We start from the raw sequence: 7,611 nt of genomic DNA, 5'->3' as shown, positions 1-7,611 counted from the left end.
AAACAAATCTTTAGTTATGAAATAGTTGAAGAATGATAATGAAAGAACAGCAATAACCAGAGGTAAATTAAAATAATAACATTAATTTCTCATTTTCAAACAGGAAGAAAGCAAACCAATAAACTAGATATTTGTTCCAGGAAGTTCAAAAGAGAAAAATAAAATACACTTAAGGAAATCAAGAAGAAAACATTTAAGAAGTATAAATTAGAAAACTAAAAATAAAACTGATTAATATAGGAGCTAGGTCTAAAACAATGTGTATCTAATTATTGAATAAGTTGAGTAAATACTTGCAAGTGTTGTTCTAAGCATCTTACAGATATTAACTCCTTATAGTGACCCTACACAGTAAGTATTAGTAGTGTCCTGTATTTATGATAAGGAAACTGAGGCACAAAGAGGTTAAGAAACTTACCCGAGACCAGAAGTCTAGCAAGTGGCAAGGCTGGGTTTTGACCCCAGACAGTCTGGCTCTAAAGACTGTATCTTTAATTTCCATAATATGCACACAATTATTAAGGAAAATGATTGAAAACTCATAGAAACAATGAATAACAACTTAAAAATTTATAAGTGAAAAAATGCCTATGACATGCTAAACACATGATTTAAAAATATTCTTACTAGCTAGTAAGGTGATTTAAAAATATTCTTTGTAAGTAATTTATGGTGCAAGCCACCTACAATTGTCAGATAATATTTAAAGAATAATTATTTCTGTTTCATCCAGGAATGCCAATACATCGTCTTAAGAGTATACTATTAGTTAAGGGTGATGTTGATAAAGTTTAAACTTTTCAGCATGCTACTGTGGTATTTATTTATTTATTTATTTATTTAAAGCATTTATTCACCTTTGAGAGACAGAGACAGACAGAGCGCAAGCAAGGGAGGGGCAAAGAGAGAGGGAGACAGAGAATTTGAAGCAGGCTCCGGGTTCCGAGCTGTCAGCACAAAGCTCGACGCGAGGCTCGAACCCACAAACTGTAAGATCATGACTTGAGCCGAAGTCGGACGCTTAACCGACTGAGCCACCCAGGCACCCCACTACTGTGGTATTTAGATATCTGTTATTTTGAGTGATCAACCCTCCTTCCCACTTTTTGGAAACACCCCCTTCCTTTTTTTCCAAGAAGTGCTTTTGTCCACTTCAACCGTGTGGTTTGAATGGAAGTTGTGATCTTTTTCAAATTTTGTTTCCCTTGTCAAAAGTGGTCACTGGACTCAACTAGGGCCCATCAGAGCCCTTCTCTGGGAATTTTGAACTTAGGACCTGAGAGGGTAAGTCCCAAATTCTTGTTTGGCATGATGGAGAAGCTTGGCAATACTTCTAAACTGAGAACAACTAAAGTTTTGGCTAAAATAGAAACAGCTATTTGAAACAATGAGATACAGCTTTGGATTGGCTGAAATCCAAAACACTGACAACGCTAAATGCTAGTAAGGTGTGGAGCAGCAGGAACTCTCATTCACTGCTATTGGGGCGGCAAAATAATACAAATACTTTGGAAGAGTGTGGCAGTCTTTTACAAAACTAAACATACGCTTACCATATGATCTAGCATTCCCTTTTCTTGGTATTTACCCAAATGAGTTGAAAACTTACGTTTACATAAAAACCTGCACACAAATGTTTAATGTAGCCTTATTCATAGTTGCTAAAACTTGGAAGTGATCAAGATGTCTTTCCCTGCGTGAATGGATAAATACATTGTGGTATATCCAAATAATGGAATACTATTCAGTGGTAAAAACTAATGAGCTATTAAGCCATGAAAAGACATAGAGGACCCTCAAATGCATATTGCTAAGTGAAAGGAGCCAATCTGAAAAGGTGAACATACTGTATGATTCCAACTATATGACATTCTGAAAAAGGCAAATTTATAGTCAGTCCTTGTGAGGGGTTTGGGGGGAAGGAGGGAGAGATGAAAAGGCAGAGTACAAGGGGTTTTTAGGGCAGTGAAACTCTTCTGTATGATGCTGTAATGATGAATGTATTATATACATGTAATGGTAGATACATTATACATTTGGCAAAACTCACAGAGTGTACAATACAAAGTAAATCCTAATTTAAATAATGGATTTTAGTTAATAATAATAATGTATCAATATCGGCTCATCCAATTTGAACCAATTTATCAATTGTGATACACGTTCCACACTAATGTCAGATGTCAGTAACAGGAGAAACTGGATGTGTGTTTGCACAGGGTGGGTGGTGGCAGGAGAGGGTGTATGTGGGAACTCTGTATACTTCCTGCTCAATTTTTCTGTAAACCTGAACCTGCTTTAAAAAAAGTAAAGTTTGGGGCGCCTGGGTGGCGCAGTCGGTTAAGTGTCCGACTTCAGCCAGGTCACGATCTCGCGGTCCGGGAGTTCGAGCCCCGCGTCGGGCTCTGGGCTGATGGCTCGGAGCCTGGAGCCTGTTTCCGATTCTGTGTCTCCCTCTCTCTCTGCCCCTCCCCCGTTCATGCTCTGTCTCTCTCTGTCCCAAAAATAAATAAACGTTGGAAAAAAAAAAATAAAGTTTGTTGGAGCACCTGGGTGGCTCAACTGGTTGAGTGTCCAACTTTGGCTCAGGTCGTGATCTCACAGTTTGTGAGTTCAAGCCCCACATCAGGCTCACTGCTGTTAGCCTGTCAGCACAGAGCCCTCTTAGGATCCTCTGTCCCCCTCTCTCTGCATCTCCCCTGCTCACACTGTAGCCCCAATTAAATAAATATTAGAAAAAAAACTTTGTTAATTAAAACTGAAACAAACAAAACAGCTGTTTGAAGGAGAAGAACCGGTGAAGCAAGGACCCAGGGAGCTAAGGTTCTGAAAAGAAATTAATAATGGACTGGGGCAGACGCTCAATTCTCACTGCTTTTCCCCTTCACACCGCCAGTGCTTAATGATATGCCTAGAAACTTAGCAGAAAGACGTGGCCAAGAACTTTCATCAGTCTCTTGGGGCTAGAGAGCCAAACTTTGGAATTCATGGCTACCAAGCTATCCAGGACTGGAAGGGACAAGACCCTAGAGAAAAGGGAACTGCTGGAAAGTGAGCCCAAACTTCTCTACCATATTTTCCCTCAAGGTGTTTTCTGATTTCAACGTCGTCCTTAAAGCTGATAACCCAAATAGGGAATGGATATGAAGAGACTTGAATTGAACCTTTGATGTTTCATGGTGCCACAGAGAAACAACAATTGGAGTTCAGTGTCTGCCATGGAGGAGGAGTTTTGATGAACACCCTGGGTTATCATTTGAGACCCCCAAGGGACTGTTCAAACCAAAAGTAGATCAGATTTTACAAGAACTGAAACCTGGCCTCTAACTCAATCCCTAATTGGATCCAAATGAATTTGCCCCTATTTAACTACCTGTCAGAATAAAATTAAATGGTCTTTTTAGGAAAATAATAGAATCTACAGCCTCCATGTATTTTTCATACACAGTGTGAAATAATCAATAAAAAATTAATAGGCATGTCAGGGTCAACCAAGGGATAATAAAAAGGTAATAGACCCAGGTCCATATGTGATCTGGATACTAGAATGATCAAACATGGACTTTGAAATATTTGTGAATAGTGTAATTAAGAAAACAGGTGATAAAATGCAAAATGTCAAAGACCTGACATCTACAAAAGGAACTATAAAGACTATCTTTAAATAACTAAAATTAAAACTCAATAGACAATTTGCCAGGAAATTGGGCAAGTTAAACAAAAAAACCCATAAAAATCCTATGAGCCAATTAGAAAAGTGGAAGATAGTTCAAACAGAAAATATCTAGATTAAAGCATGAAGAGGAAAAAGAAAAACACATGACAATAGAGAAAACACATGGACACATTCCCTTAAGAGATGTTGGGACAAGGTCTGACATACATGTAATTGGCATCCCAGAAAATAAGAAGAAGGAAAACAGGGTCAATACATATCTGAAGAAGTAAGTAAAAGGAAATCAATAGAGAAAATCAACAAAACCAAAAGCTGCTTCTTGAAAAGATTAATAAAATTAATAAGCTTCTGACCAGGCTACCTGAAAAGAAAATGAAGGACACAAATTACTAATATCAGAAATAAAAAAGGAGACATCATTACAATTCCATATACCCTAAAAGTATAATAAAACATACTATGATATGCCCGCAAATTTAATCATGTAGATAAAATGGACCAATTCCTTGAAAGACACACTCTACCAAAATTCACACAAGAAGGAATAGTCTAAGTGATCTATATCTCTTAAAGACATAGAATCAATAATAACCTTTTTTTAAATTTAAATTCAAGTTAGTTAACATATACTGCAGTATTGATTTCAGGAGCAGAATTCAGTGATTCATCACTTACATATTACACCCAGGGCTCATCCCAACAAGTGCCTTCCTTAATGCCCATCGCCCATGTAGCCCATCCCTTTCAAAACAGAAAGCACCAGGCCCAGATGGATTCAATGGTGGTTTCTACCAAACAGTAAACAAGAAATTATACCAATTAACTGCAATCTTTTCCAGAAGATAGGAACAGAGAGAATACTTCCTAACTTATTCTGTGAGTCCAACATTGCCCTAATACCAAAATCAGACAAAGAGTTTCCAAAAGAAGAAAACTACAGATGAATATCTTTCATGAACATAGATGTAAAAATCCTCAACAAATTATTAGCAGATTGAATCCAATAATGTATAAAAATAATTATACACACAACCAATTATACACACAGCCATTTATCCCAGGTATGCAAAACTGGTTCAACATTTGGAAATCAACAGGCTAAAGAGGAAAAATTGCATGTTCATTTCAACAGATGCAGAAAAAGCATTTGACAAAATCCATCATTCATTTATGATAAAAACTTTTAGAGGGGAGGGAACTTCTTAACTTCATAAAGAACATCATCACAAAAACCTACAGGTAATATCATACCTAATGTTAGAAAACTGCCCACTAAGACCAAGAACAAGGCAAGGATGTCTTATTACTGTGTTTTCAACATCATACTATAAGTCCTATAAAATGCAATAAGGCATGAAAGGCAATAAAAGGTATACAGATTGGGAAGGAAGAAATAAAACTGTATTTATTTATAGATGACTTGATAGTCTCCGTAGAAAACCTGAGAGAATCAGCAACAAAACTCCTAGACCTAATAAGCAGTTACAGCAAAGTTGCAGGATACAAGGTTAGTGTACAAAGTTTTCCTATACACCACCAACTAACAAGTAGAATTTGAAATTAAAAACACAATACCAGGGTGCCTGGGTGGCTCAGTTGATTTAGCATCCACCTCTTGGTTTTGGTTCAGGTCATGATCTCACGGTTCATGAGATCGAGCCACTCATCAGGCTCTGTGCTGACAGCATGAAGCCTACTCGAGATTCTCTCTCTCTGCCCCTTCCCCACTTGTGCTCTCTCTCTCCCTTTCTTTCTCTCTCTCTCTCTCTCAAAATAAGCATTTTTAAAGAAACCCACAATATCATTTAGAGTATCACCAAAAAATGAAATGCTTAGGTATAAACTAACAAAATATATGGAATGTATGAGAAAAATAAAAATATAATGAATGAAATCAAAGGAGATCTAAATAAATGGAGAGATATTCCATGTTTATGGATAGAAAGACTCAATATTATAAATGTTTCAGTTTTTCCCAAGATGCCAGATTTTCTATTGATCTATAGGTTCAATGCAATCTCAGTCAAAATCCTAGCAAGTTATTTTCTGGATATTAATGAACTAACTCTTAAGTTTGCGTGGAGAGGCAAAAGATCCAGAATAGCCAATACAATATTGAAAAAGAAGAACAAAGTTGGAAGACTGACACTATATGACTTCAAGACTTACTATAAATCTACAGTAATCTAAACAGTGTTTTACTGGAGAAAGAATAGGCAAATAGACCAATAAAACAAAATAGAGAGCCCAGAAGTAAGCCTAAATAAATATAGTCAACTGATCTTTGATAATGGTGCTGGAACAACTGGATGTCCATATGCAAAATAATTAATCTAGATGAAGACCTTACACACTTCCCAAAGATGAACTCAAAATGGATCACAGACGTAAATGTAAAACGCAAAACTATAAAATCTCTGGGAGTTAGCATAGGAGAAAATCCAGATGACGTTGGATTTGGTGGTAATGTTTTAAATACAACACCAAAGGCATGAACCATGGAAGAAATAATTGATAAGCTGGACATCAGCAAAACTAAAAAATTCTGCTTTGCAGAGGATACTGTCGAGAATGAAAAGATAGGCCACAGACTGGGAGAAAATATTTGCAAAAGACATATTTGATAAGGAACTGTTATCCAATATATACAGGAATTCTCAAAACTCAACAATAAGAAAACAACAATAAGAAATAAAAACAATAAGAATAACAATAGAATAAGAATGACAATAGAATAAGAATAACAACAGTAAGAAATAAGAAAAGAAAACTCAACAATAAGAAAACAAACAAAAAAAAAACTGAACAATAGGAAAACTCTCATTCATTCCTCCTGGGAATGCACAATGGTACAGACACTTTGGAAGTTAGTTTGGCAGTTTCTTACCAAACTAAACGTACTCTTATCATATGATCCAGGAATTGCACTTGTTGGTTTTTACCTAAAGGAGTTGAAAACTTATGCCCACACAGAAGCGTGTAGAGCAGCCACATTCATAATTGCTAAAATGCGGAGGCAACCATGATGTCCTTTAGTAGGTGAATGGATAAACTGTGGTACATCCAGACAGTGGAATCTTACACAGTGCCAAAAAAAAAAAAAAAAAAAAAAAAAAAAAAAAGATGATCTACCTAGCCATGAAAAGACATGGAAGACACACAAATGCATTTTATGATGTGAAAGGACCAATCTAAAAAGTCAACTTATTGATTCCAACTATATGACATTCTGGAAAGGCAAAATCACGGAGACAGTAAAAAGATCAGTGGTTGCCAAGCATTAGGGGAGAGGGAGGGATAAATAGGTGTAGCACAGAGAATTTTTAGGGCAGTGAAACTATTCTGTATGATAGTTTGATGGTAGATACATGTCATTACACATTTGTCCAAATCCATAGAATATATAACACCAAGATTAAACTCTAAACTGTCAACTCTGGATGACAATGCTAAGTTTGGATTTAAGACTATTGTTTCATTATTTGTTTCTTGTTTTCTTTGTTTTTGTTGTTGTTGTTCCTCTTTTTTTCTTTCCTGCCTTTTTTGGGGTTATTTGAACTTTTTAGTATTCCATTTAAATTTCCTTATTGCAGTTTTGACCTTATCTTTGTATATTTTTGGTAACGCTGGGGATTAAAATAGACATAGCTAACTTCACTGTTTAGTGGGGATCAATACTTTACCACTTAGAGTATAGAAACATTACCACCATAGTGGTCCCTTTATCCTCCCCTCTTTATGTTGCATTTATCCTATATATTACATCTATACATATGGAAAACCTCATAAAGATGTCATATTTTTGTTTTCAACTGTCAAACATATTTTTCAGGACTCAATAGGAGAATAATAGTCTATAGACTATTACAGTAATAGTCTATAGTCTATAGACTAATAGAGTTATATTAAAGGGTTTCCTTGAGCACAATCTTGTC

Source organism: Felis catus, chromosome A1 (genome assembly GCF_018350175.1).
Source record: "Felis catus isolate Fca126 chromosome A1, F.catus_Fca126_mat1.0, whole genome shotgun sequence".
Lineage (NCBI taxonomy): Eukaryota > Metazoa > Chordata > Mammalia > Carnivora > Felidae > Felis > Felis catus.
Note: the sequence above shows the minus strand (reverse complement) of the source record.